The sequence below is a fragment of the Phalangium opilio genome, unplaced genomic scaffold (genome assembly GCF_054372755.1).
Source record: "Phalangium opilio isolate 3A_F unplaced genomic scaffold, DU_Popi_V2 ptg000043l_1, whole genome shotgun sequence".
Classification (NCBI taxonomy): domain Eukaryota; kingdom Metazoa; phylum Arthropoda; class Arachnida; order Opiliones; family Phalangiidae; genus Phalangium; species Phalangium opilio.
The window spans coordinates 5,579,387-5,598,512 of record NW_028324167.1 but is presented as its reverse complement, the minus strand read 5'-3'; the positions used below and the strand labels follow the sequence as shown (position 1 = coordinate 5,598,512).

Here is a 19,126-nt window from a genome sequence, read left to right as displayed (position 1 = left end):
AGCGGGAAAGATTCCTATTGGTTAGTTGTCTAAGCCAACCCGGGGTCTCAAAATTTGATCGTCTGCTCTATCGCAAACAGATGTTTGTAATACGGGTATCATCTTCGCCGATTTTGATTACAATTATGTCGCGTCTGAATCCTTTTGAGGTTGAGCCTGAGTATACGGAAGAAGAAATCTTAGCTCGTGAAAGGAAGACACAAAATGAAGTTCTTGGTAATGCAGAAATTGAAATAAACTTGAATGAAATAAAGAGTCACTGTTCCTGCAATAAATGCGTACCCGAGTGGTTAGGCCTTGGTGATGATGAACAAGTAGAAAATTTAAAAAAATTTATAAATGGGAAGGATATCGGGGGAACTATAATTTGCTGCAAACAAATCGAGGATGTGACAAAATTTTTAAACGATGCTGATAATTTAGAAGGCCCTGTCCAATGCGTAACAGATGATTTAGACTATAAATGTATGTGCCAAAGAAGACGTATTTTAAAAGCAACGTATAAAAGTTATTTGCATTCACGCAGAACACCAGTACCCTTAAATTTTACAAACAGGTAAAAATACTGTTTAGTTATTATTTGCCCTTTAACTGAAGTTAATATTATGTTATTTTATTTTAGGACATACCGTTATACGGCTTATCGTTCTTATACTCATTTAGTTTTTGATAAACTGGGAAGAGCAGTTAGGAAACCAGTTCCGCTTTGCGTTCTTCTTGACATACGGAAACATTTTCCTAAAAATGATGTTCATTCTTACACAAGTTACAAGGCTGGAGCTGAAATTGAAGCTTTTAGAGCTAATTAGGCCATAATTGTGATAATTAATTAATGGTTAAAGTTCAAATAATTTAGTGATGGCAAATTATCTTTTAAGCCATATCTGTGTTTAATAGGGTATTTGATAATTACCATGTACATAAGAGACCATGTACGTTTAATAAATTCTCGGGCGTGGCGAGAGGGCATTGACACTGTGACCTTGACATTCTACACCTACACTCTACACCCCCCTCGCCACGCCCCCTTGGGAAACTCGCGCGCGCCCCCTCGCGGGAAAACTTGCGCGCCCCCTGGCGGGAAAACTTGTGATGGCAAATTATCTTTTAAGCCATATCTGTGTTTAATAGGGTATTTGATAATTATCAGTAGACTTACTAGAACTATTCAGATTTAGGTTCTAAATTTTTAAGTGTTCTTTAGTCCTGACTTAAACTTAATGATATGTTTGGTCAAAGATCTTCAAGTTTTTGAAGTTAAATTTAGTGATGATTAATTGGTCAAGGTTCCTAAATTAAATTTAGTGATCATTAATTTCTCAAGCTTCCTAAATTAAATGTAGTAAATTAGCCAAAGACCTTATCTTAAATGTAGTGATATGAAAGTTGCCAAAGCCCTTATCTTAAACTTAGTGATATTATTATTAAGGGACATTATTGGCAGAAATTAAGTATTTTTATTCCGATTCCTTATGCAGAGTCAAGCTTCAACACAGTTACTATCCTCCTAAAACTTTAGCAGACGACGGGCCCCACGGAGTCACTGGTAACGATTAAACGAACCCACTCTAAAAAAATACTTATTTCCCGCCCTTGGGAACTCAGCTTTTCCTGTTTGAAGCAGACAACATACCACTTAATATTTTCTAACCCTCACGGGATTGGCTGATTTGGCTCTATCCCTAAAGAGGTTTTTATTGGCCGGTAGGTAAGTGCGCTAAAATCGAGACCCGTTGCTAAGCCTAACAAATTTTAAAAAATTTAATTTCCATTGAAAAAATTGTTTGAAAAATCAGAAAAAAATTTGAGACTTCATATTTAATTGAAACGAACCAGGAAAAAATAAAACATGGCACTAAGATTTTCAGCTGAGAGTCTCCCTTTAAAGTCGCCAAAGCCCTTCTCTTAAACTTAGTGATATATAATTTTTGAAAACTCTGGACTTAAATTTAGTGATATTTAATTTTTGAAAACTCTAGACTTAAATTTAGTGATATTTAATTTTTAAAAACTCAAGATTTAAACTTAGTAATATATATATTAATTTGGAGAAAGATGCTATCTTAATTTTAGTGGTATTAAATTGACCAAAGTTCCAAACGTTGGGAAAATACAGCTCACTAATTTCAACCATTTAACAGTAGTGGATGTTAAGTTTTTGTAAATCATAAAGAGTTTTTAAATTGAATACATCATTTAAAAAGTATAAAATAATTCTTTTTCACTCAAATAGCCTTCTTCTTTTTGCCGCATCAATTAATATTTGTTTGTCAGGCCGTGGAGTTGGCGCAATATTACTTCTCTTACGCGTAGCTGTCATCAAATTAGCAAGGGGAATTTCATCTTGATCAGTTAATTTGCGTTCGACAATGCTTTCAAGTATCTCATAAATAAATATATATGACTTGGGCTCTTTGAGAGGCCTTGCGTGCCATTCACCAGTAGCTTTTGAGTAAAAGTATTGAAATTCTTCCTTGTTTGTGTCGTTTATTGACTGGCTTGACTCCTTTTCAAAATAGAATTTTCGTTCAACATTGAAATTGTGGTCCAAAGCTGTCAACATTGTTCGAGCTTCCATAACATCATGGTCAAATTCTTGCTGTTTAGGGCAATATTTTGTTATGAGGCTATGGTACGATTCCAATTTGGACGTATGAGAGAATGCGCAAACGTTCTTTATGTCCTTCAAGAGCCTCTTTTTGTGTACAATGTTTTGAAGAGCGTCGTAAGGGGGGGGGTGTCAGGTGTCAGCCATTTTCTCTTCCTTTGCACTTCGGTTGAGAGAGGCTCATGGATACAACGTTGATGGTGAGGAAGGCTTGGAAAATAATGAACATTTGTGACGTGAAACATGACCGATTCCCACATATCAAGCTTAACATCAGGGCTCACCTTGCAGTTTTCTGCGGCAAACCACATATGGCGGCTGAGGGATTTAATCCAAGGTTGAAGATCCTTGTTAGCCTTTTTTTGGCAATGGCTGAAATATTTTTTGCCAGACTTTTAGCCAAATGCCACACATCAAATTGATGGTCTATTGAAGGATAGTTGTCTCTCAAAAATGCGATTACCTGTATGTGACGATAAGTTGTTATCATGGAGATTTCCATTCCAAAGCTTTCCAGTTTCTTGATGCATCTTTTTAAAGCTTCCAATTCCATGTTGCTGGACTTAAATTCAACCTCATTTTTGCTTATAAGCTCAAAATGGATACATTTATCGCTATCGTGATCGAGAAAAGTGTAACCGCAATATTTAGCAGAGTGTCCTGGTGAATCAAAACGACCATCTGCAGAAATATTTACTCGCGAAGAGTTTTTTAATTTCCCAATAACATCCATTTGCTTTTTTTTTCCATGCTACCCTAATTTCAGGTATGGCGTAATTCTTTTGGATGGAGTAGAAAGTGGTCTTTTGGATTCCAATTAACCCCATGAGGGATAAAATTGAGTTTGTACGTTGGAAAGTCGATCCAGAGAGCAATATACTTGAAGCCAACAGCAAATATCCTGCTGTAAATCTTCCCAACAAAGGCTGTGAGCGCCACATAAAATCATGGCCATTAAGACACATCATATTCACTGTTACTAGGCTCCCGCTGGTTTGTAATTTAAAATTTTCTGTTACGTCAAATGCGCTTCCACAGTTAGGTTTCTCACACCGCAGTTTAGACATCAGCTGGATCAACTGGCTCTCGAACACTATATATTTCTTCTCCTCGACTATTGTCTTTGGAATGGATTTTTTAATTGGCGAATAGTTTGATGATGAAGCCGAGTCCAATAAACTGGGTTCATAGAGAGAAATATTTGGAGAGTTTAAAGGAGAAACCTCTGAAATAGTGCGGGAGATGAATTTCTTTCTGTTAACGCGATAAATGGGGAGTGTGCCGCAGTTTTACTATGGCGGAACAATATCGTGTTAGAAATGGACTTTGTGGGTGTTGTATGTACTATCTTAACGGAGTATGGATGGTCTCTTGACAGTGATTTTAATGTCTCGTCATGTACTGTTAAAATATCATTCCTTATTTCTTCTTCCGTACATGTTTCTGTGGCTCTATCGATAATTAAATACGAGTCTGTCTGAATAGCAATTCCATTACTTTTCAACATCAGTGGATCAGTTTGTATTCCAATTTCCACTGTCTAACCCCATCTCCGTTATACCACTTGAACAGGGATATTCATGAACGTTTGGAATGTTTATCACTCGTCCCTCCACATTTGGCAGGTTTAAAGTTGGTACAGAAACAGATCTCAACAGTACCACTTGTTTATGTGCAGTTCCACCAAACCGAATATTAAAACATTCCGGTGGAAAATGATCCTGGCACACTCTAAAATTATTGCTAAGTTTGTTCCATTCACTATTAGGCAAAGGCTTAGCTTCCCGGCTTATTATTGCTGCTTCAAAGCGTTCTTTGACGGATATCTCTGCGTATTGAATCCATTTTTTTGCCGTTTCTAAATCATTATTGGGATTAGGAATTCTAAAAAGGCTAGGACCATTTGGTATCTTTCGTGTTTCACACCCTTTTATAATGCATCGATTCATTTTGACGATCGCTAAACTGTAAGATTTCGATAGAGCAGACGATCAAATTTTGAGACCCCGGGGGCCCGGGTTGGCTTAGACAACTAACCAATTGGAGTCTTTCCCGCTGCATTGCGGGAAAGACTACTTCCAGGGGTAATTGTAACCATCATAGTATTAATATTAAGGCTAATTATTACTTAATTAATTTTCATTTGAAAAAAAATATGTTCGATCTATGCATTTTAAGCCGTGAAGAATGATTTAACACCAAGAAAAAACTAACCCGAACTATTCCTTTAACGATTCAGAAACGTATATTGGGCTTGTACAATTATTTTCATGGCAACGTACTCGACATAGCAGTTGATCAAGTTGATGTATCTGTTACAATGGGCAAAAAGCATTAGTGACGTAGCCATTATCCCCTCTGAAATAGCTCTAAAGCTTTGCGCGTGCTTACAACTGATATTTATTTCAGCACGCGCATTCTTAGCATTAGGCTTAGCTAGTTTTTCTTAGAATTTTTCTGTTGCTGCTACCATGTAAGTTCAATCTCTATTTAAATCAGTGTTTACTGTTATTGTCCAGTTTTGGCCACTTCATGACAAGCTCCAGTGACAGACTTATGTTGAACATATCTTATGAACTTATGAGTTATCCATGCTCGGTCTAGCCAATTCCATTCTCTATAGCCTCGCTGCCTCGGCTATGGCACCCTAATGTTTCCAATTTTTGCACCGCCTAAAATTTAAAGGGATAGTGCAGTCTCAGTTTATACATAGTTTACAGACTAGGACGATTCATACCATTTACACGGGAGGCCAGGCTTAAGGTGTTACGCAAGGAGGCCTGACTCACTGAATGGGTCTAAAACCAGGCCTCCTTATGTAAATGGTATGAATCATGAAAGTTATTACCAATATAATAAATGTCTCTATTTCAAAATCTAGCCAACAAGATGGATAGACTAATGTCAATATCTGATAACTGTCAAATTACACTAAACATATGTTATGAAGGAGGAGAAATACGACAGGGTCAACGAGACCGCAATAACCCGGATAACAATTTAAACCATCAAAGAGAAGACCCAAGAGAAGACCGTCAAGAGGAGAATGAACCGTTGGTGAAAAGGGAAGTATTAAACCATCGTCCAGCCCAAGAGGCGTTTAGGGCACAGCCTCGAGGAAGGAGGCCTGTAGGCAGACCCAGGGGAGCCCAACAAAATTTTCCAAGAAACATTGGAGAAAGAGTTCACATTCAAAATCCGCAAGGAGCCAATCAACGTAATTTTAACGCCGACCCTCAAAATGATCATCCAAGAGACCATGGACCATGTCCAGGGGGTAACAATTTGAGAGAGTGACAGAGCACATTGTCCCGTTTTTTTTTCATCACAATTTTCATAAACTTCACAAAAAAATTTCTGTTGCCATGAATTCTATATTTCCCTAGGATGTATTAATATTAATTTTAAATTTACATAATTTTAACTGTAACAATTATTAGCAAAAGTCCATAGGTCTTCGTAGAAAAAGTGGGTATCTTGGAAATTTAGGCCACTCATGAGATTTACAGCGCCCCAAAAATTTTCCCTCCAAGCGCGGATAGAAACCTTACGGCAACATGCCCGTCTTTTTCCCAGGAACACGAAAGAAATAGTATTCTCGCGCCTTCAAAAATAGTTCCTCTGGATTTGGTGAAAGCCGATGACGTCATTCTAGAAATGCTCTCTCATTGGCTGAATATTTAAATGTCTATCTCCTTCGCCCATGCCGAGGCCTGAGGCCAATTTGAACTTACGCAGTTACGAACTTAAGCTGTTAAAAATTACAGCATCGGTTAAATCAACTTCTATTATTTAATATCTTCAGTATGAATGAAAAAGATAAACTAGAAAAGGATGAATTTTCGGTGCGTTCGATTTTAAATTACTATCAGGATGACTTTTTTGTTACTGATGAATTAAATAATCGTCGAGCAGCCCTAGAAATTATGGATCGGAACGGATGTTTGGATATTTTAATCGGTAAACTGGCCAAAAAATACTCATCACTAATAGACGAACACAGATCCAATTCAGGTGCCCAAGTAAAACTAATCTATTCATGGAATAAGTTCCTAACTAAATTGATGAATGACACATCTTGCGAAGCCTTTGGCATAGTGTGTGAAAAGATTGATCTAATTCTAATTATACGCTGGATCAGTGACAAAATCATGGATGGTCATGCTTGAATCAAGAGACTTGTAGATTTAAGTAACATTTTATCAGACCAGAATCCACTACAGCAGTTAGAAAACACATTACGTGAGGGACACATGCGCCCAATTAATAGTGACCGATTGTACTCGATTAATCGACTGGGTGGAGGTTGCCTAGGAGAAATTTGGAAGCTGAATAAGGCCAACATGCAAATCTACCAAAAAATTAGAAAAGCATTGAAACCTCTAACTCAAATCCAAAGAGATAAAGCTCATATATTATACAAAATCAGTCTCTCCCTGCGTAACATGGATCAGTTTGCCAAAGATCTGCCACCAGCCCTGATTCACATCAATGAAGGTGGATTAATAATACCACACATCACTCTTTTCGATTACGTTTCAAAGATTAGTGATATTATTGTAGTGGGATGGAAGAAGTTTCAAGCTGGGCCAGGCATAAACCCATCATTTGTATTAAGTATGTTAATTTTCAATTTGCATAGGCAGTTATCCTTATATATTTTTTAATTGTTTAAGAAGAAACAATGAAGCTGGTAATGGAAAATCACGATCTTAAAGACGAATTTCACTCCCAAATGTTGAAGATAAATGAAATTCAAGAACGCAATTTTTTATTTCAAGATTTAGAAGAATTTAGAAAAATTTGGACGAGGAAAATTTCGCATGCCAAGCTTGGAGACTTGGTTCGTGTGAAAATACAAGCACGAAATGATAAAATGGGGAAAAGAGGATTAGGTGGACAAAATTTAAGATGCTACCTTTATAGAAATAGTATTAAAACCAAAAAGGGACCAAAATTACCAGCCAAAAGATCTGCTGTCCAAAAAGTTAAGCCAAATATGGATAGAAACCAAAGTGATGCCAAAAAATTGGCTGTTCTAAAAAATAAATCCAAAATTGTGATAAATAAAAGTGATAACAAGCCTCTAGTCAAAAAGGGTGAAAGCAATGGAAGTGGTAAGAATCCTCAAGTCAAAAAGAAAGGAAGTCAGAAAGCGTTAGTCAAAAAGGAGCTCATTAAAAAAGTTTCTAATGTTACGCCCGCAACAAGGTCGCAGTCAAAGAAAGAACTAAACAAAGTTGAAAAGTTGCGCAAAAAATTATTTTATGAAACAGTACAAAAATTACCTTGAGAAATAACAAGAAATTGTTGTAGGAAACCCTGCAGACCAGTAGTACTTTGAAATATTACCTCAGCATTTGTGATATTAAAATTAATTTCAATAAATGGTCTTGTGCTACCAAATTATTATAAACTTTTATTTCATACGTACATTATTTGGAATGTTTTTTTTATATTTAGGCCTATACAACATTTAATTCAACCTTTCTATAAGAAGATTCGGCATTCTGGGCTGTCATGACAAATTTGCTTGTTTGTAGAGCTCTTTTACCATGGCTGTAATTTAGGCTTGTAGTTTTTCCCCCAGTTGCATATTTTATCTGACTAAAAACCGTTTCAACCGCTGAGCCATTTATTCGTACGGGGAATATCCATTTATCAGGGTAACGAGATGTAAAATCCTCTATAAGATTGCAGAAACCAAATATCGTTAGTCGCAAGAGCTCCCAAGTTTGCCAAGCCAAAAACCCAGAGGAACTTGTAAGTTTCTCTTCACATAAAACTCTTTCAGTTGCCCAACTCTCAAAAAACTCGAAGCCTTTAAGCATGGATTTTATTGGAATAGAATAAAGGGAGTCGGCTTTTTCATGCGATAGCAAACCCTTCTCAAGCATCTGATGACACGCGTATAAATAGTCATGGCATGCCATTACATTATCTTTATCAAGTGGAGCGGCTTCTGTCATGGGATTTGCGTAGTTAAAAAGTTCGCCTATAACTTTCAGATCTTGCATTATAAGCGCCGGATTAACATTCAGTTTCGTCCACGAATCCCTTTCTACGTAAGCTAGATTTAAACCCTTAACTTGAGCAAGTTCAAAATTATTTCTTCTATCCACCTCCCTTTCATACATGTTGATAATTTGTTTCCACCCAAATGTAACGTCTCCCATGATTTTAAAATCTTTAGTTCCGTAATCTTGAGAGTGATGCAAGGCGTTTATCATGCTTTTGAGCTGATGGGTGGGACAAATAATCCAGTGAAGGTAGCGATTCTCAAAATATGGATGGGGGAAGCTAGGCTTAATGGTAAAGTCAAAAGTGCAGTCTTCTTTTTCATGTGAGAAAAATTCTTATCCATTTCCAAGGTACTCCTTAGAGCAGCGACGTTGCTACTGCCACCATCGCAAACCAGGGCAATGGTTTCCAACCCAACAGTTTGGAATGCCCAAATTACTTTGAATAGGGAGTCCAAAATAAAAGCACATGATGCTGGTTTAGCCAGTTTGAAGTATGGTCCTACGATGTCAAACTTTCCTGCTAAACACCTCCATAAATACTGAAGCACGTATTCCGCTTCCAGAGTTTCAGATACTGTGCTCTCTTTGTATAAATCTTCCATACTAGGAAACTGATCGGGTGTAAGAGCGCTTCCAATAAACTCATTATTGCTAGAGTTCCACATTAACTTTTCTATCACTTTGACTTCGTCAAAAATAAGGGCGCCTTCCTTCGGTGGTTTGTTATTCTTGAAAGAATTTTCAATATAATTTTCAAACCGCTTAGCTTCAGCTTTCAAATGTTTCAAATCCAGCCCTTCCTTGCTCGGTATCTCTCTAATTTTCTTTCGCATTGTGTGTACACTTGGTAGCTTCAGTATATTAAAGGAAGATAATGCTTCATAAGACGCGGGAGACCTTGAATAAACGCTTAAAGCAACTCTATGCGTTAATGGACTCCAACGGTTTCCCTTTGATCCATTAATGTTTTTTTCTTGATCTTTGAAGAAGCTGCTGCATTTGCTGTCTGATTTCCATGCTTTTCTAAGAGCCAAGCCTAACATCTTGTTCTGGGCGGTGGCTTCTTTAAAAACGCCTTGAAGATCTTTTCCTCCCTTTGAATTAATTTCCTTTATAATACCACACATTTGTTTGTTCTGATCATCACTTAATTGTAGACTAGATTCATTTAACTTTTTTTCAAGCTCTCGAATCTTTCTGAACAAGGTGCCTCGAACCCTGCGATTTTCATAAATCCTTTTCTTGAGGGACTTTGGTGTTAGCGTACTTATTTTGCATCTCGATGAAGCCACCGTTCGTTTCAACTTAGTTCGCGGAGTAACAGCTTCCTTTTTCTTCATTTGATCCAATATATAGCTACGTAATGAAAAATAATTAAATATTTAAGATATTTCAATCAGAATCTATGAATTCTTACCGATTAAGGTAGCGGCACATAGAACATTGATATATGTTGTCTTCAAGTAAATCCCTAGGAACAGAACATTGATATATGTTGTCTTCAAGTAAATCCCTAGGAACATTTGTTGGTGGCGTATGCATAATGGGACAGTGAACTGACTGAAACCTTTTGCAGGGATATTGAATTTTTTCGAGATTCTTTATCATCGAGAGACCACAGTCCGCCTGATAGTGAACAGATAAATATTAATTAATATTTTTAAGTCACATTCTCAATCAGGCTTTTTTTAGCGAAAAACACAAGCTTTTGACTGAAAAATCAATGCTAAAGGCAAAATCGAAAATTTCGACCCGTAAATTTAATTTAAATATAAATCTTGATTGGAATGGAATTTAAACATCAAAAATATCAATTTTGATTGGAATTTAAATATCAATTTTGATTGGAATTTAAATATCAATTTTCATTGGAATTTAAATATCAATTTTGATTGGAATTTAAATATCAATTTTGATTGGAATTTAAATATCAATTTTGATTGGAATTTAAATATCAATTTTGATTGGAATTTAAATATCAATTTTCATTGGAATTTAAATATCAATTTTGATTGGAATTTAAATATCAATTTTGATTGGAATTTAAATATCAATTTTGATTGGAATTTAAATATCAATTTTGATTGGAATTTAAATATCAATTTTCATTGGAATTTAAATATCAATTTTGATTGGAATTTAAATATCAATTTTGATTGGAATTTAAATATCAATTTTGATTGGAATTTAAATATCAATTTTGATTGGAATTTAAATATCAATTTTCATTGGAATTTAAATATCAATTTTGATTGGAATTTAAATATCAATTTTGATTGGAATTTAAATATCAATTTTGATTGGAATTTAAATATCAATTTTGATTGGAATTTAAATGTCAATTTTGATTGGAATTTAAATGTCAATTTTGATTGGAATTTAAATATCAATTTTGATTGGAATTTAAATATCAATTTTGATTGGAATTTAAATATCAATTTAGATTGGTATTTAAATATGAATTTTGATTGGAATATAAATATCAATTTTGATTGGAATTTAAATGTAAATTTGATTTAAATAAAAATATAGGCATTTAAATACAAATTGAAGTGAGCTGACTGAAAAATCTATATTTTTCGAAAACTCACGCACAGGCAAAAGCAAGGTTTCAAAAGCTTGACTGAAAATGAGGTTTAGATTTGTCCGTCGAAATAATTCAAGATTTACCTCAGGTATTCCAGGGCAAAATATCTTTGGTTTAGCCAAATCAAACACAGCTGTGTTAATTAATTCAAAATTCAGTTTGTTTTGGTCTGCATCATAAGCAGTTTCATGAGAAGTTGGTTTAAAGTGAGTTCTTGTTAGCATCCGGCCCGATGAAGAAAATTTGAGTTTGACTGGCATGTCGTAGAAACCATCCAATAATATCCAACTATTGTTTTTCACTATCTCCAACTGGAATAATTCATCATTTCTACTTTGGCTGTTAACTAAGATTCCCGCTAAAAAGATTTTTACCCACTTTTAATTTGTTCATTGAAATTTTATAAACTAATTCACTAATTACCTACGCAGTTTCAACCTCATAATGTGATCTCCTATTCTTTTTAATACAGATTCATTTTGTCTCTCGTAGCCAAATGCTTTCAATCTTTTAATTGCCTTACTCTCAGAATACAAAAAACTAAACATCTCATCCTCATCCTCATCAACCTGTTCATCTCTTTTCCTTTTTAGTGTGTCAGTTTGACTGATTTTATCTTCTGAGTGCTTATTTGATGAGGAAATAGTTGGAGTTTTATATTTTTCGATACATAAAGCCTCCAAGAAAAAGTCACACTGAGTATGAACATGTTTAACGTAAATGTTTGGTTCATCAAGGGCTTCCAGAGATTCTGTAGCTACTAAATGTTCCTTCTGAACTTCAGCATTCAAACAATTTGGGTTGTCAGTGTCACTTTGGGAAGTTTGCGTTGATTTTGTTAGGATATACTTAAGATAAAAGTTGCATTGCGTAGCTTCATGCTTCGGATGAACAACGGAACTTAACGAAGCGGGGGTTTTTACGCGGCATTTTAAGATATTTTCTATTTGTACAGCATGAAAGTTTAATGTCAATAATCACCTAGTAATTATCTTCAGCACAAATGGAGTTAGAATGTTAGATTGTAAATATAGTCTATCGTCCAAGGCTTAATAAAAACGTCGCATTAACTGTTTATTTACTTATATATTCGAGACATATTTCCTTATAAATAGGCCTTGCGTAAAATACCGATCTACATAATTGTAAATAAAAACAAACCTTATTAAAGTTAACTTAGTTGAAAAATCCAATTGCAACGTTTCTAATTTCTAAAGCTATTGAACTTGAAGCAGCCGAGTGCCGACCCCGCGAGGACCGCGAACTACTTCCTAATGTCGTAATTTCTACTGATCGCGATTGGCTGAGCAAAACTCGTGACCGAATAGGATCAAACCAATGGCGTTAAAGCAGTCGATTTTTAGTCGTCTCTTCGAGAAACTTCATAAAATGTATGGAGAAAGGTATTTTTGAGATGCTGTAACCCACTTTTTCTACGAAGTCCTATGGACTTTTGATAATACCTGGAGTGGATATAATCTAAATTGTTTTGGGTTACTTCGATTATTCTTATTGCATACTAAAGTGTTGATTTTTTTCATTTTTAACAACGTTTTGCTTATAAGCTTGTTATAAAGAACTATGTTTCGTTTTATATACTACCTAAGTTTTTCAGTCATAAGTGATCAAGCTCGGATGAAATACCAAAGTAATTATAATTGCCATGAAATTAGGAAATTTCCACATAAAAGCAAATGTTTGAAATTTCCACATAAAAGCAAATGTTTGAAATTTATTAACGTAACTTGTTACCAAGCAAAAAGCGGGGCCGTTCTAGTTATCAACGAGAACGAAAGTGGAGAAATAAGTTTAAGCGCTAAAAGATTAGGCTGATTTCTGACCCAAAAGTAATTTTGACGTAATTTCTTTATTAGTTTAAGTACAATACTTAGACTTAATTATTTAAAAAAACAAAACAGGTAAGTTTCTCATTTTATAAATGTTTGTTAATTTAGAAGTATTCCGAAAACTAACAAGCATGTGGTAATGAGGTAAACCTCGATATTGGTATTTAACCCACCAAAATGATTTTCTATCATGCCAAGAACTGGATTTTGCTTACACAAGACAAAGTTGTTTAACAGCGACCGCACTTTGTTGTGAAAGTGCAAATTGACGCTAAGTGGGTCAAAATTCAACAATTCAGCCACCGTCGTCGACTCTACTCCTGGAACATCTGAATTCTTTTTTCTCAAGTGATCGTGCAGTTCCATATCATCGTATTCGGCCGGATTAAAAGTCAAAAGCGAGGCTGGAAGACCAAATTCCCAAATCATCGCCAGGAGGGTGCAACCACGGCGACCCCCGCCGGTAAATCTACCTGCTGCACCTCTTCCCCGCCGTTCTCGAAATCCTCCGGGACCTGCTAACCCCCCTCCGGCTCCTCTTCCCCGCCGTCAGCGACGTGCTCGCAACCCCCCGGGACCTGCTAATCCCGCTGCAGTCGTAGAAGTTGTTGAGCCTGCGCCTGCCGTCGAAGAACAAAATCCGGAGCATGCCAGAGGGGAAGCTGCGGTGCCGGCGGTCCGCGAAGTTCGCGAACCAGAACCACCAGCGCCTGCCCGAAGGGGGCCAGGAAGGCCCAGGGCGGCAAATAGATAATTAATCTATAATTAATCGCAATTAAGTGAATTAACTCGGCACTGATTCTCAAGTAAAAAAAATAAAAAAAAATTAACTCTCCATTAAAAAACCGGGTATAATTTGAGATGTGTAAAATTTTAAAATTAAATAGTTAAAAAGCTTTTATGGCTAGTCCAACTTAACCGGCGCAGAATATGCCACTAATAAAAAAATTAGATTTAATTAGGAATTATGTTCCTATCTCTATGATCAAAACCGGTTTCCCCCTATTTAAACCTAATTAAAAAAATTAAACAATGTAACATAAAAATTCTTTATTGTTTTGTAGCAAAAGCAACCTAATTTTTGCTCTGGAAGCGCTGTTGTACCAGACACTCCTGGTTAGTCGCTTTCAAAGGCGATGTTGGTGGGTACTCTAATAAGCTTGACGCTTGAACCATGGTGACGTCAAAATGGGATACAGTACAAGCGCCTCATATATCTATAAGTATCATCATAAGTTTATAAGATGTGTTTCATAAGTATGACACTACCTATACTTCGTAACACTAGAGACTTACTGAGAGCTAGTTCGAGAACGACGGCAGAATTGACTACACACGCATTATTTCAGTCCATTTTCCTATTTTTGACAGCGCCTCACCAGAGAATCTTGGACGTTTCACCTACGTTATTATATCTCTCTTTTTTTGAAGTAAAAATTTACGAATTATTAAAGCAGTATTCCAAGCATAGAGAATATGTAAATGGTAAAGCAGATGACATTTTACATCTAATTAGAATGTGCCTTGGACACGTGAAATCAGTTAGCGGGGAAAAAAACAGGAAATTAAGTGTATATTACCAAAAGTTTATTGATATTACTTTGGGAGAAATATAACCTTTATGTGTTTGAAACAGGCCAGTTGTCTACCCCTCAACTGTTATAACCATATATTCTTATTAATAGAAACTGTCTTTGCAGACAAAGACTAGAAAAAGTAAGGGATAAGTTTATAAATTAATTGCCTGAAGTGACAGATATTAAAATGTTGACTTTTGTAGAGATGATTTTAAACATTCAAAATTCTTATCTTATATTAAATATATAAATATCGTAGGCGTTGATAGGGGCCAAGTTCTTTGATAGGGGCGCTGTAATGTTTTCAAAATGGCCGTTTCAACGGGGCCCGTACAAAAATTTACGGCTGCATTTTTCCTGTTAATTAGATTTTTTAGAATCTGCAATATATTGCAAATAAACTGGAATATTCTGGAAAAATACTGGAATAAACCTGAAAAATGTTCAATTTCAGACAAAATTAAGGTGATTCCAGAGAGCAATGCAGAACATTTTAGACGTTTTGCAGAAAAAATATCTTCCGTTGGAAAACTCAGTACAACAGTATACAAAATTTAGCAACTCTAGAGTCATAAAATAGTTACCTTACAGCTAGAAAACAGAGGGGAAATAGTAACTCCCGTAAGAAATCAGGATGTTTGTAGGCTCATTACAGGTACTGTACCTTCCAAATATATTGTATGCATGTTACAGTCAGAAATTGCTAAGTTTGTAGGATAATTGCAGGCGTGTTTCGGATACTTTTTACGATAATTGCAGACGCGTTTCAGATACTTTTCAGGATCATCACAGGCGCGTTTCAGATACTTTTCAGGATCATCACAGACGCGTTTCAGATACTTTTCAGGATCATTACAGGCGCGTTTCAGATACTTTTCAGGATCATTACAGGCGCGTTTCAGATACTTTGTAGGAAAATTGCAGGAGCGTTTCATATAATTTTCAGGACAATTACAGGCGCGTTTCATATACTTTTCAGGATCATTGCCGGCGCGTTTCATATACTTTGTAGGAAAATTGCAGGCGCGTTTTAGATACTTTTTTGGATCATTGCAGGCGCGTTTCAGATACTTTGTAGGATAATTGCAGCCGCGTTTCAGATGATTTGCAGGATCATTGCAGCCGCGTTTCAGATAATTTTTAGGATAGTTGCAGGCGCATGTCAGATAATTTTTAGGATAGTTTCAGGTGCATGTCAGATACTTTGCAGGATAAATGCAGGCGCTTTTCATATACTTCGTAGGAAAATTGCAGGCGCGTTTCAGATACTTTTCAGGATCATTACTGGTGCGTTTCAGATACTTTTAAGGACCATTACAGGCGCGTTTCAGATACGTTTAAGGACCATTACAGGCGCGTTTCAGATACTTTTAAGGACCATTACAGGCGCGTTTCAGATACGATAATTACAGGTGCTTTTCAGATACTTTTTAGGATAATGGCAGGTGCTTTTCAGATAATTTTTAGGATAATTGTAGGCGCGTTTCAGATACTTTTTAGGATAATTACAGGCTCTTTTCATATACTTTGTAGGATAATTGCAGGCGCTTTTCATATACTTTGTAGGATAATTACAGGCGCGTTTCAGATACTCTGTAGGATAATTGCAGGTGCTTGTCAGATAATTTTCAGGATAATTGCAGGCGCATTTCAGATACTTTGCAGGGTCATTGCAGCCGCGTTTCAGATACTTTGTAGGATAATTGCAGCCGCGTTTCAAATACTTTGCAGGATCATTGCAGCCGTGTTTCAGATAATTTTTAGGATAGTTGCAGGCGCATGTCAGATAATTTTTAGGATAGTTGCAGGCGCATGTCAGATACTTTGCAGGATAAATGCAGGCGCTTTTCATATACTTTGTAGGAAAATAGCAGGCGCGTTTCAGATACTTTTCAGGATCATTACTGGCGCGTTTCAGATACTTTTACGGACCATTACAGGCGCGTTTCAGATACTTTTACGGACCATTACAGGCGCGTTTCAGATACTTTAATTTGTACGATAATTGCAGGTGCTTTTCAGATGCTTTTTAGGATAATTGCAGGCGCGTTTCAGATACTTTTTAGGATAATTGCAGGCTCTTTTCATATACTTTGTAGGATAATTGCAGTTGCTTTTCATATACTTTGTAGGATAATTACAGGCGCGTTTCAGACACTTTTCAGGATAATTTCAGGAGCGTTTCATATACTTTGTAGGAAAATTGCAGGCGCGTTTCAGATACTTTTTAAGGATAATGGCAGGTGCTTTTCAGATAATTTTTAGGTTCATTGCAGCCGCACTTCAGATACTTCGTAGGATAATTACAGGCGCGTTTCAGATACTTTGTAGGATAATTGCAGGTACTTTTCAGAAATTTTTAGGATAATTGCAGGAGCATTTCAGATACTTCGTAGGATAATTGCAGGCGCTTTTCATATACTTTGTAGGATAATTGCAGGCGCTTTTCATATACTTTGTAGGATAATTGCAGGCGCTTTTCATATATTTTGTAGGAATATTGCAGGCGCGTTTCAGATACTTTTTAGGATCATTGCAGGCGTATTTCGGATACTTTGTAGGATAATTGCAGGCGCGTTTCAGATGCTTTTTAGATTAATTGAAGGCTCTTTTCATATACTTTGTAGGATAATTGCAGGTGCGTTTCAGATACTTTGTAGGATCATTGCAGCCGCGTTTCAGATACTTCGCAGGAGCATTTCAGATACTCTGTAGGATAATTGCAGGTGCGTTTCAGATACTTTGCAGGGTCATTGCAGCCGCGTTTCAGATTCTTTGTAGGATCATTGCAGGCGCGTTTCAGATACTTTGAAGGATAATTGCAGGCGCGATATAGATACTTTGTGGAATAATTGCAGACGCGTTTCAGATACTTCGCAGGATCATTGCAGGTGCATTTCAGATACATCGCAGGATCATTGCAGGTGCATTTCAGATTCTTTGCAGGATCATTGCAGGCAGGCGCGTTTCATATGCTTTGCAGAGTCATTGCGGGTTTTCCTATCAATTATTGTGAATCAGTAGCCTTATATACCCTAAATTTCCAAAAAAAATTAAAGAGGCTTACGCTTGAGTTCAAACGTCAACAATAGCTATGTTTAAAATGATTTTAGGAAAAAAGTTTCTTAAAACGATTTAACTAGAATTAAGGTAAATTAATGACGATTAAATTAATAAATATCATTTATATTTATTTAAATATTTAAAAATAGCCTCTAAATTGCGTCTCGACTTGGAGAGGTATATTTTGGATTCCCAACTTGTACTCATCTCTTACAAAAATATTAAGCTGTAATTCATCTGAATACACGCTTTTCTGACTTGCTAAAGTAATATCTGAGATGGTCCAACTGTTTAGGTACATGTACATTAAGTTCTCACCACATCTAGATAAGAAGGTCTTTTCGTCTATCTAACATCCACAACATACACACTCACAGAACGTAATCGAAAAATTCTTTCAAACTTATAGCTAAAAACCGATTACAACTGAAGGGAAGGGTCCCGACAGGCTTGTTTTACGTCTATCCGCAACCAGGAAAACTGCTGTAAACTTATATGATAGCGCTAAAGTACTTTGGTTCGCAATTTCCTTCACATTTCGAGCGCCATGGTGATAGTAGATCTTGTCTTAATCGGTTTCTATCCACGCTTGTTTTTCGTGTACCCGGGGCCAGAAACACACACATGCACACACACACAGAAAGCTAGGTCTGGTCTCAAAAACTGGAATAAAATCACTAAAATAAACTGAAATTAATTTTATTTACTTTTTTTGGATGAAAAATTGTTTTTCTACGACTTTTTACCTCAAATAGAAGTAACTCTTATTTTATTAGGTTTTGAATCTATAGAACTTGACTGCCAACACCTTTGAAAGCTTGGAATCCTTATGTTGTTAGTATTGGATACACCTTAAACATAACTGCGTAAGTTCGTAAGATGTGTTCCATAAGTTTGTCACTGGTTACTTCATGAAGTGGTGTAGGTGAAACGTCATATTCTCGTAAAGCGACGCCTGTTGAGCCATTGTCAAAGGCTTAATAAGGCTAAATAGGAAGTTGGACTGCAAAACCGAGTGTATTCAATTCTCGCGTCATTCTCGAACTAACTCTCAGTAAGTCTCTAGCATTACGAAGTATAGGCAGTGTCATACTTATTGAAACATATCTGATAAACTTATGATAACTGTATATACAATACTGGCCCATTTATGACCAAAAAATGTTTCAATTTTCTATCTTTTATGGTGGTTTAAATATTTTTAGGATCGAGACGTGACAGTATTAGATCAAAAGATTTTATTAAGATGAATGAGTAAAGCTTTTTTAAGATGCCATTTTAGGCCCAACCAATTCTTTATTCAAATTTTAGAAAAATAAAAGCAGTAATATTAATGCCTAACAGAAGCAGATAAAAATTTAGGGTGCGCTCGAAGTTGACTTCCCGTACAAAAATTTTAAGCTGTAATTCATCTGCATACG

The 19,126-nt window shown here is 36.1% G+C and overlaps 1 long non-coding RNA gene across 1 annotated transcript; it reads left to right on the top strand.

Moving 5' to 3' along the window:
• The first annotated feature begins 17,892 nt into the window (after positions 1–17,892).
• On the top strand, positions 17,893–18,303 carry LOC149677916 (uncharacterized). Its single transcript, XR_016366395.1, has 2 exons — positions 17,893–18,040; positions 18,115–18,303. It is a non-coding gene; the product is annotated as an uncharacterized LOC149677916 (long non-coding RNA).
• The last annotated feature ends 823 nt before the right edge of the window (positions 18,304–19,126 follow it).